The sequence below is a fragment of the Mauremys mutica genome, chromosome 1 (genome assembly GCF_020497125.1).
Source record: "Mauremys mutica isolate MM-2020 ecotype Southern chromosome 1, ASM2049712v1, whole genome shotgun sequence".
Classification (NCBI taxonomy): Eukaryota; Metazoa; Chordata; order Testudines; family Geoemydidae; genus Mauremys; species Mauremys mutica.
Genome location: NC_059072.1, coordinates 26,795,345 through 26,807,669, shown reverse-complemented (window position 1 = coordinate 26,807,669; position 12,325 = coordinate 26,795,345). Strand labels below are relative to the sequence as shown.

General features: G+C 45.9%; 1 long non-coding RNA gene across 1 annotated transcript; it reads right to left on the bottom strand.

Annotated features, from left to right (window-relative positions):
• Window positions 1-2,985: 2,985 nt before the first annotated feature.
• LOC123350828 lies at window positions 2,986-11,408 on the bottom strand. Its single transcript, XR_006573845.1, has 3 exons — window positions 11,275-11,408; window positions 6,603-6,754; window positions 2,986-5,643 (listed from the first exon to the last, which is right to left on the bottom strand). It is a non-coding gene; the product is annotated as an uncharacterized LOC123350828 (long non-coding RNA).
• Window positions 11,409-12,325: the final 917 nt, after the last annotated feature.

Here is a 12,325-nt window from a genome sequence, read left to right as displayed (position 1 = left end):
GTGCTTTCATTACGGCCAGTGTACTCTTCCTCTTCCCTAGTAGTATCTTGTAATCTTTTCCAGTCCTTTCTGTCTCTGAAACCTCCATACTCTCCCCTTCCTGCCCCAAATCTTTTCCAAGCGCCCTCCTACTCCTCTCCCTGCTCACCAAAATGATTTCCCCAAATAGACAGTCTCCTCACCACTGCCCAGACTGCCTCTCACCAGGTGCCCAGCTCTACCCTTGATGACGTCCCTGCTCCCATCTCCCTAGCTCCGCTGCACAAAACTCCCTGTAGTGCATGCTGTTCTGTCTCTATGGTAACCAATAACTAAAGGAGGGTGCCATCCTGTGAAACAGCATCCAGAAAAGGTGGGGAGACCAGACTGTTGTGGGATCTAGTGTTAAGCAGCAGCTTGAACTATCCCATAGGAACCTACTCATTTACTTATTGCTACCTGTGCTATCTTGTGTGTCAGTTAGGGTGGGGAGTGCTTTTGTGAGGATCATTCCACTAATTCTGCAGGAGAACAGGCAGAGTGAGGGGCACTTTGATAAAACTGGAACCACATACAGGGCCTCAAAGGACTTGTCTAGACTAGGAAAGTGGTCGTGATTAAGTTGGCACTAGGTACCATAGAAAAGAAATAGCTTGCTTCTTAGGTCTGATTCGGATCTCACTTATATAGGTGGGAAATAGTGGTAACTCAGGTTAAACAGTGCTAATGCAAAACTAGTGTGAGATCAGAACCAGGCGTCTTTTATCTTCCAGAAGTTACCACACTCTATTAGCTTTATCTAACCATGTGCATCCATTCTTGTAATGACACGGACAGCTAGTGATTCTACTTCCTCAAGGGTTTCACTTGCTCTGTCATTTGTTTCTCTGCAAATTGTTTTACCTCAGGGATTTGTGTTGGTGGCCTCTAGCCTCATAATAATTAGTTACCTGTAGGGCTGTCGATTAATCACAGTTAACTCATGCAATTAACTAAAAAAATAATCGCAATAAAAAAATTAATCTTGCTTAATTGCAGTTTTAATCACACTGTTAAACAACAGGATACCAATTGAAATTTATTAAATATTTTGGATGTTTTTCTACATTTTCAAATATATTAATTTTAATTACAACATAGTATACAAAGTAAAGAGTGCTCACTTTATAGTATTATTTTGTATTACAAATATTTGCACTGTAAAAATGGCAACCAAAAGAAATAGCATTTTTCAATTCACCTCATACAAGTACTGTAGTGCAATCTCTTTATGGTGAAAGTGCAACTTACAAATGTGGATTTTTTTTGTTACAGAACTGCACTCTAAAACAAAACAATGTAAAACTTTAGAGCCTACAAGTTCACTCAGTCCTACTTCTTGTTCAGCCAATCGCTAAGACAAACAAGTTTGTTTACTTTTACAGGAGATAATGCTACCTGCTTCTTATTTACGATGTCACCTGAAAGTGAGAACAGGCATTCACATGGCATTTTTGTAGCAGGCATTGCAAGATATTTACATGCCAGATATGCTAAACATTAGTATGTCCCTTCATACTTCAGCCACCATTCCACAGGACGTGCTTCCATGCTGCTAATGCTTGTAAAAAAAATGCATTAATTAAATTTGTGACAGAACTCCTTGGGGGAGAATTGTATGTCTCCTACTCTGTTTTACCCACATTCTGCCATATATTTCATGTTATAGCAGTCTTGGATGATGACCAAGCACGTTGTTCATTTTAAGAACACTTGCACTGCAGATTTGACAAAACGCAAAGAAGGTACCAATGTGAGATTTCTAAAGATAGCTACAGCACTCAACCCAAGGTTTAAGAATCTGAAGTGCCTTCCAAAATCTGAGAGGGATGAGGTGTAGAGCATGCTTTCAGAAGTTTTAAAAGAGCAACATTCCGATGCGGAAACTACAGAACCCGAACCACCAAAAGAGAAAATCAACCATCTGCTGGTGGCATCTGACTCAGATGATGAAAATGAACATGCATCGGTCCACACTGCTTTGGATGGTTATTGAGCAGAACCTGTTGTCAGCAGAGACACATGTCCTCTGGAATGATGGTTGAAGCATGAAGGGACATATGAATCTTTAGTGCATCTGGCACATAAATATCTTGCAATGCCAACTACAAAAATGTCATGCATGCGCCTATTCTCACTTTCAAGTGATATTGTAAACAAGAAGCTGACAGCATTATCTCCTGTAAATGTAAACAAACTTGTTTGTCTGAGCGATTGGCTGAAAAAGAAGTAGGACTGAGTAGACTTGTAGGCTCTAAAGTTTTACATTATTTTATTTTTGAATGCAGTTATTTTTTTGGACGTAATTCTGCATTTGTAAGTTCAACTTTTATGATAGCAATTGCACTACAGTACTTGTATTAGGTGAATAGAAAAATATTATTTTGTTTTTTATAGTGCAAATATTTGTAATAAAAATAAATATAAAGTGAGCACTGTGCACTTTGTATTCTCCATTGTAATTAAAATTGATATATTTGAAAATGTAGAAAATATCCAAAATTATTTAAATAAATGGTATTCTATTATGGCTTAACAGTGCGATTAATCACAATTAATATTTTTAATTGAGCTATTAATCACGATTAATTTTTTTAATCGCTTGACAGCTTTAGTCATTTGTTTATTATTTATCTACTGTTTGTATTGCAGTAACACCTAGAGGCCCTGGCCAAGATCAGGGCTCCACAGTTCTGTGTGCTGCACATACACATAGTAAGAGAGTGTGACTACCCAGAAGAACTTACATTCTAGGCCCTGTTCTGCCATTAATAGCATGCAGACAGACTGCTGCACTCAGGCAAAGCCCAATAATATTGACTTCTATGGAGCAGCAGTCTGCCTTGGGTGCTGTCAGTTGCAGGACTGGGGCTTAAATAGACAAGACAGAAAAAGGAAGGGTCAGACAAAGGATAAGTTGTTTACTAGGCTTATTGGCACCCACACCGAATTTGTGCTTTAAGAGTGTGTAGCTCTGCTGAGCTGGTTTGTACTAGGCGATTCAGTGCATCGCCTCTAGAGCGATATTACCTTTAACTCTAATCTTTTGTTAACTGACTGTTCCTTGTTCTTTTATGGGCAGAGTGTGATATTATTTGGCTCTCTAGCACAGGTTTAAATGCCTTCCAGAGGAATGAAGGGGATATATCTTCTCCTTTGTGGAGTTCAATGCATGTCTTTGTTTCCTGAATGACATGATACTTAAATTTTTCATCTTGTAGGTTATTGAACCTCCATCTATTAAATTGCTATGTCTTTTCTTAACACCCTTATCCACCCCAAATAAAAGCTTACTTGCAAGATTGCATAAGAGGGAAAAGTATCTGCCGTAGCTGGGTAAACAGGAAAAAAGCACTGCATTTTAAAAATACACCTCTACCCCGATATAACGCAACCCAATATAACATGAATTTGGATATAACGCAGGAAAGCAGCATTCCAGGGGGGCGGAGCGTCATGCTCCGGCGGATCAAAGCAAGTATGATATAATGCGGTTTCACCTATAACGTGTTAAGATTTTTTGGCTCCCGAGGACAGCGTTATATCGAGGTAGAGGTGTATGTGAGACTGTCCTTAATTCCCTCAGATCCTAAAGAACTGGAGTGGGTGTTTCCAGAGTCTCCGGTTTCTCAGTCTGTGCAGCTCTCAGCATCTCTGTCCTCCCTTGGGTATCTTCAGGTAGCAGGTATCTGCCCAGGCCTCAGTAGGCCTGGCTTCCAGTATCTGGGGCTTCCAGCTCCTGGGTTGGAGCTGGCCATGTGTGTCCTCAATCCTCAGTGGTCAGCCCTGACTGAGCTGAGCTGCTCCTTTTTATACTGGTGCTCCAGTTGGAGCATGCCCAGCAGAGTTGAGGGGGCATGGCTTCCTCAGCCCACAGTGTGGAGTTAACCCTTCCCTGTTCAGTGTGGGGCAAGTACACCCCATCACAGAGGGTAACTATTTGTTGGACAATGCATTGCTGCTGTTCTTATTGCTGCACTGCCAACTCCTGAATGAGCTGCTTGTTATGTCACCTGTTGTTGCTCCTGGGTAGCCATTTGTTGTACCACATGCTACTGTTGTTGCTACAGTGGGGGCTGCCTGTTGTTGTTCGCTGTCTAATAGCCACTTCATTCATTCAGATCTATCCTTTTTCTCTTTTGGGGGCCTCATGGCAACATTCCAGACCTGCTGCCTGCTTTCTCTGCCAAATTGTGATGGGGGATAGGCCTATGTGTGGTTGCCACCTAATAGTCATGTCCCTGGGTGTCAACTCTCCCCTGTCTCTGGTCTCACTCCAGCAATCACGCCAATGCTGTGGCAGTCCACCTTTTGGTAGCTAGCGACTTGACCCACAAGGCCAATTCACCAGATTCCAATACAATGCATACAGTCCAACATCCCCACAAAAGAAAGGGTCTTGAACCCACATGTTGCCTTTGAGTGGCACACTATTGACTGAGAGTTAAAATGTCTCCATCCTCTCTTCCTCTCCAAGGGAGGGAAAGAGGGTTTATTCCCAGTCCACAAAAAGGGTGGTTCATATGGGAGCCCGGGCCCTCCCTCTTGGCATATAGTTAAATGCCATACCAGTGATCCTCCAGAAGTTAGAGCCTAGTCTTAGCGAAGGGCTAGCCCCTTCTCTCAGGCCTGGGGTAGCTGCTGCTAGCAAAACCATTCCTGCAGCCAAGACTCCTGCTGCACCCTTGTTCAGGCGCTCCCAAGATAAGTCTCTTGTTCTCTGCTATCTCTCTCACTTCTGAGCTGTCCTCTAAACGCCTTGTAAACAGAGGATTTGGAGGGTCAGTTGGTCTAGTGGTTGTAGTACGTGGCTTCCTGCCTCCTGCTTCTGTCGTCAAGGTGCCTCAGTCTTTAAGGCACAGGGCAGTAGGGGAACCCAGGACCTCCCACTCCACCAGGTCCCAACCTAGAGCCCTGTGTAAGTTAACCCCGGAGTAGGAGATCTCCCTAGGGGAAGTCTACATTTGGTGTCCTGAGCTACTTCCTACTGTTGCCCCTTCAGTTTGGGGCATGGCCCCTATAATCCAAGTGCCTGTGGTGGCTATCCTGCTGAGGTCCCAGGTTCCTCCAGGTGGGGTAGCTGTAAGTTTGGTGGGGTCAGAACCCCCACAAGGACTCTGTACTTCTGTCACCCAGGTTCCTCTAAGGCTGGGTGCTCCTAGGACTCTTTCCCCATCTCCTTTGATCCAGAAGACAGTGCTGGGTTCCTGGTGGCTGCCTTGGCTGGCAGGCTAGTGATCCTTCCCTCAGTTGGGGAGGCAGCTAGGTCCTGTCTCTTCACCAGTCAGCCCCAAACTGAGTCAGGTTCTCTCCTTTTCTCTCCCCTACTCGCCTGGCATTAGCTGCAAGTATAATGATGCAGGGCTGGTTGGGTCCAAAGGCTCTCCTTAACCCCTTCTGTGCTGGTGGGTGGTTTCTCTGCTTCACCACACTCCTCCTCCATCTGGAGCAGGTTCTGCAGTTTCAGTGGGGTGGGATCACAGTGGCCCTGGACTGCGATCTAATTTCTCATACACCCCATCACAGGCGTACCAAGAAGCACAGCCCCTGCACTACCTCAGGCAGCTAGCAAAAGGAACTGATGGTGTGGAACTGGTGCATTACCTTGGCCAAGATGTCCGCCTGCTGCAAGTGAACAAGAACCTGTCAGAGACTTGGATGCCGCTAGGGATCAGGGGCGATTAATAGCAACAGAAACCAGCAGCATTTCCCCCCTGCACCTGCCCATGTCTCAGGGACAGATTTACTCTCCTGACACCTGGGATGGACTCTTGTCTTCCTCTCTAGTGACCTCCAGTGTTAAATACCCGCCCCCATTGTAGGGTGAGCTCTGGCCTCCATTCCCTCAGCCTCCCTCTGATAGGTGTTCCACCTCCACACCCACCTGGGGACACAGCTCAAGTTCTCAGAATCTCTCCTCCACCACCCACTCCACCCAGTTAGGACAGGGAGGGGGCTCTAGCAGAGGGGGTCAGAGGATTTCTAGCAGCAATAATGGGGGATGGGGGAGGTTGAGCCCTTTCCCTAACTGACTCCCAGTGACTAATGGTGAAGCTGCAGGATGGCAGCCCTAGTGAATGAGGCTGATCGAATCATCCAGTTCTCCCCAGAGCAGGTCCAGCCTGGGCAGCAGCAAAGCAATCTTCCCCCAGCCCATGTGCCTCGCCCCTCCAAGCTGCCAGTGATAGGGGCAACTCTAAATGGTGCCTCTGGTGACATGGACATAGAACACTGGGAACTGGGCTGAGGCCCTGTGGGGCAGGAAAGGCTAACAACATCACTAGGGGATTCTCCTGCCTTTGCCATGAGCAATGGCAGCTTATTCTGGTGATGTAACACTTGTAAGTAAATAGCCTAGCTAAAGAGCTGGTTCTGAACTGCTCAGGGACAAGCTGGCTCCATCCTGCTTGTGGAGGTGAATTCATCTCTCATCCCAATAGCACCAGCTCTGACTCTCATTCCCCGCCAGGCTTGTTGCTGCCCAACCACCAAATGGCAATCGAGTGGGAATGACTTTCCATGGCTGAGAGGGGAAAGGCCACGGGTCCCACCCCCAAATTCCTGAGCATAATCCAGCTACTTACCTCATCGCCTATTAGCTGGTTGGCTTCCCCCAGAATGGAGTATGCTAGGACCAGCCAAGCCTGACTGATCTGGAGCAGGGGTCGTAGATAGCCAGAGTTGCTGTTTGGAGGAATGACCTTCTCTGCCCCTCCAAGAAGATATTTCCAAAGACCTGAAACCAGCAGAAGGTGGATCTTTAGATGACTGCCCAGAACCAGGCTCCAAATCCTGGGGCTGGAATGGTATTGCTGTCTAGTGGCTCAGTTGCAGACGCTGAGGGATTAAAAGCCTGGTGGCTCTTTCTGGAGGGGGATTCACAGCAGGGGCCAAGACGTGCTGGGAATGTATCTGTGTGGGTGAGCAGGCATGCCTTGGAGTGCAGCTCTTAGTGACAATAGGGGACTCTCTATTGCATCCAGGGATAGGGAGGGATAGCTCAGTGGTTTGAGCATTGGTTTGCTAAACCTAGGGTTGTGAGTTCAATCCTTGAGGAGGCCACTTAGGAGTCTGGGGCAAAAATTGGTCCTGCTAGTGAAGGCAGGGGGCTGGACTTGATGACCTTTCAAGGTCTCTTCCAGTTCTAGGAGATTGGTATATCTCCAATTATTATTTATTTACTTCCTGGAACTAGTTGCTTGGGGCCTGAGGCTTTTGGAGCTGACAGACCAAAGGTCTGTGTTCCCCACCCCTTAGTGATTTCTCTAGTAACTAGGTCTGGCGGCTGTAGCACATGGGTTTGTTCCAAGGCAAATCCAAACTGCAGCATGACAAGAACAATGTGACCTCACCACACAGACAGTAATTCCCTGGGGAGGGAGAGGTGTTCTGGTTCCTGGCTTGTGATGGCACTGGGCAAACCTCACTCCCTTTCTGGGCATCCAAAAAGGATCTGGTCAGGCAATAGCTGGGTGTGTCCTGCCCACTCACCAACTCAGTGGCTCCCCTCTCTGATTTTCATGCCACATAGCCAGGGCCGGTGCAGGGATATTTTGCACCCTAGGCAAAACTTCCACCTTGCGCCCCCCACTTCCCCTTTCCCTTCTCCCCGGAGCATAAATTAACATGCAAAATCATATTTAATGCAATATTAATGTTGCAAGCTTAAAATATACAAAGACCATGAAAGTAATAACATACAGTTTCAAAAAAAAATATTTCATCTCATTTTAAATTACTTTTTAGTGAGAAGAAAAAAATCAGTTTTGTTTTTTCCTGGGGAAAAAAAAAAACCTGAACAGCAAATGATAGTTCCAGATTGCACCAATCTTATAAACAAGAAGTTAAATTAATTGCCCAAAGAGTGATCCAAAATACCACATATGAGTAAGTGACCATCTCACAATGGGAAATTTACTAGTAATTTTTCTGGACTTTTATTTCAGTTAGCAATTTCATTAATGTACTTTTTTCCCGAGGAGCGGGGGAGCAGCATCCAAGGAAATAATCAAAAAAGAACAGAAATAAAATAAAACAAAACAGGGGGAGAAGGAGAAAAGACTTTGAGGTGAGAAACTGTATTGTACAACACTACGAGACTATGAGGTTACACAATCAGTTAATTTGGTTCCTCTGAAGAAGTCCACCCTCCTTTAACACCTTAGAACAATGTGATTTCTCCACACCTCACCTGGTCCCCGATGCTGCAAACATGTTAATGCTTAACTTAAAGCCCAAACAGTGCCATGATGGATGGCAAGGACAGGAAATTTACTCTCCTGTCTAAAGTAAAGCAGGCGCTCAAGCGTTTGCAGGATCAGGGTTTTAGTGGTTCGTCCGTATATTGAGAATTAAACAGCAGAACAGGAGCACCCCAGGGGACAGCCAGTGCCAGGGCGATGGAGGTGCAGAGCTCCCGAGGGAGCCCTACAGAATCTTTTCTGTAAGAAGGGCCAGGCTGGGGAGCCAGACATGCCACCAGTGCCCCCCCCCCCACACACGTGTGAAGTCCGACCCAAGCTGTTGGAGCTCAGTCAGCCCCCTCTGGCTCTGTGGGGCAGGGACCCCACACCCCGCAGCGTCTTTCCATCTCCCAACACCAAAGCCCCAGCCCCCATTCCCTCCGGCTCCCTGCCGAGACCCAGCCCCGGCCCCCAGCGCTCCACGCTGGGACTCCTGGCGCACAAGCGAGTGCCCCACCCTGACTTGGCCTGGGCGTGGACCGAGAATCCCCCAGCAGGACAAGTCGCCTCTAGTCTCCCGAGTCCAGCCAGCCCGGCTTGCCTGGCCGTGGGGGGAGGAACTCGCTGTCTCCTCCCCCTGCCCCGCATGCTAAGCGCCGAGCGGAGCAGAAGAGGCAGCTGGCGGGGGTGAGAGGTGAGTGGCTGCCACTTTTTGGCACCCTGGGAGGCTGCCTAGTTCACCTAGTGGTTACACTGGCCCTGCATAGCAAAGGATCCATGGAATACACAAAACCATGATCATTTGCCAGGCTCCTTTAATGCCATCCTCTCCCATTGGGCTGAACGAGGAAGTCTATGAGCTAGATACACTCTCTCACTTTGATAGCCAAACATTGGTAACTACTCTTGGAGTATGGTCTTTCAACCAGTTCTGCACCCACATTATAGTAATTTTATCCAGGCCACATTTCCCCAGTTTGCTTATGAGACTGTCATGTGGGACTGGGTCAAAAGCCTTATTAACACCAAGATATAGCATGTCTATTGCTTCCCGTATCCACCAGGCCAGTAACCCTGACAAGGAAGGAAATGGTGTTGGAATGATTTGTTCTTGACAAATCCATGCACACTGGTCCTTGTAACCCTAGGTGCTTACAAGTTGATTGTTTAATAATTTGTTCCAGTATCTTTCCAGGTATCAAAGTGAGACTGACTAGTCTGTAAGTCCCCAGGGCCTCTTTGTTCCCCTTTTTAAACATTGGTACTATCTTGTTAATGGATGCGAAGATATTCTTTCTCTAGGATCTCAGAAGAGAACTGATGTACAGCGCCTGGTTTGTTAAGGCCAGAAAGCTGAGTCAGGAACCAATGGTTAAAATTTGTCTCCGACCATTTCTTGTTTCTCTAGACTAGACATTTTAGCAAATTTTAGAATGCCTTAGTGATCAACACCTTGAAACAACCCTTTCTCCTCCACAAAGTGTTTTAATGCCCATTACCTCACCCAGACTCACTAGTACCAGGAGTTAGAGAAGTGTCCCTCTTCCCATTGAACAGATTGGGACCCTGAGATACAGAGAAGGGAAATGACCTACCCCAGGTCACACAGCAATGCGATGGTCAAGCCAGAGAGAAAAGCTAACAGGTCTCACTCTTGCTCTAACCAACAGACAATAACCCCCCGAAGAGGCAGGGATAGAGCCCAGGAATTGAGATGGTGGGAAAAATTTCATTGAAACAATTTCCTGTTGGAAAATCCCATCAAGATTAAACAAGGGTTTTTTTTGGTTTTTTTCTAAATCATAAATCGATTTGGATGAAAATTCTTTGCAAAAATATGTTTTTGCAAAATAAAAGCATCTTCTCCTGTTTGTCATATACTTAGGGCTCTACCAAATTCACAGCCATCAAAAATGCGTCACGGACCATGAAATCTGGTCTCCCCCCCTGAATTCTGGTCTTTTACCCTCTACTATACAGATTTCACAGGAGAGACCACTGTTTCTCAAATTGGGGGTCCGGACCCAAAAGGGAGTTTCAGGGGGGTTGCAAGGTTATTTAAGGTGAGGTCACAGTATTGCCACCCTTATTTCTGTTCTGCCTTTAGAGCTGGGCAACCGGAGAGCGGCTGCTGTTGGCCAGGCACCCAGCTCTGAAGGCAGCACCCGCCAGCAGCAGCACAGAAGTAAGGGTAGCAGTATCACAAACCCACCCAAAATAACCTTGCCCTCCACCCACAACTCCTTTTTGGGTCAGGACCCCTACAATTACAACCCCGTGAAATTTCAGATTTAAATAGCTGAAATCATAAAATTTACAATTTAAAAAATCCTATGACCGTGAAATTGACCAAAATTGACCATGAATTTGGTAGGGTCCGACATATACTGTTAAATTATCTCATCACACGCAAAGAGGATATACTTTGATCTGGAAAACTAGATAAGTTGCTTCAGTCTGGGCTAAGTGGTTGCTCCTCTTAATGATTTAAAATTAATAAAATACAAATAAAATAGAATATTTCAACTATTATACAACAGAACCCCATTTATCAAATTTAATTGGGACTGGGGCCAAATCGGATAATCAAAAATTTGGATAATCTGGAGAATAGGAAGGTGCGAGGCTGCAGCACCACCTAGGGGCCACAGGAGAAATCGCCTGCCTCTGGACCTGTGTGCGCTGATTGTTCAGTTAACATTGAGAGCCAGACAATAGAGGGTTGGATAAATAGAGTTCTACTGCATTACATCATAGTCTGCCATGATTCAACTTGATAGGACACCTCAATATTATACAAAGCTACTAGTGACATTCTCAAACTAGTGACATTCTTCATGGTTCCCCAATCTCCATCCACCATGAAGTAGGCATGAGAGGATTGTTATCCCTAATTGGCAGAAGGAGAAACTAAGGCTGAGAAAGGTGAAGGGACTTGTCTTATGTCACCAGATGGATCAGGCTGAATAAGTACCAAACCTCTCTGAGACTCTTGCCTTCTCAACAGGGATGTTGGTTTTCCAGCAAAATTAGTACTGGGAAATGGGAAAAATCCAAAGAGGCTCCTCCTCACCCTCACATACGGGAATCTGAGTTCTCTTTCAGTCCTAAAGAGGAGACCTTGAGAAGAGACTTGCTGCAGCAAAGCCCTGGGGGTCTCTGAGAGTGCCCCAGCCCTGCAGCCTTTTTCTGCCTGGCCATTGTCAGGGTCCTTCTGTGAGGTCACTGCTTCCCAACCTCCTTTGACCAATAAGCTGAGGTCCTGCAACAGGCAGTGATGTCACTGCCACACCCACCCCTGCCCTGCAGGGCTAATGTCCTGCCCCTGACCAGCCCCTTTTGATGTTTGAGCTGCTCCCCCTGTATCACACCACTCACTCATTCGTTTTGGGCATCAAGCAGGTTATATATGAAAACATCAGAGGCTGCTTAATGTGTCACACTCAGTTTTTCACAGATTTCTTGACTCTAGGGCCAGAAGAGACCATTAGATCATCTAATCTGCCTCCCCCCCCCCAGGCCTCCTGTATAGCACAATAGCTAGTTTTGGACCAAAGCACACTCCAGAAAGGCATCTAGTCTTCATTAGAAGACATCAAGAGATGGAGAAACCACCACTTTCCTTGGTAGTTTGGAGGAAATTGATGCAAAGAGGGGAGGGGAATTGACCCCCAGGCCACACTTGTGAGTCAGTATCATAATGCATATGCACAATAGAATGCACTAATGTGGTGCAAGCAACCTTCATTCTGGTGTTTGCTAGTGTTTACAGGCCTGGTCCAAACAAAGTGTTTTGTACCGATATAACAATTTTGGTTAGGGATGCATTTATTTATTTATTTTCACCTAAATAGTTGTCCTGCAACATCTTCTAGTGTGGACACAGTTATATCTTTATAAAAGTGCCCTACACCGATATGGCTTATTCCCCTCCCTGTACTGGAATAGTTATACTGGTATAAAATAGCTTTATACTGACATGACTGTGTCCATACTAGGGGGATTGTACTGGTTTAACTATACTGGTAGAGCTCAACCAGTACAACCTTCTAGTGTAAACAAGCCCTACACTCCTCAGTACTCATGCTCCTTTATACTGAATTAAAACAAAAAAGTCAGGTTCT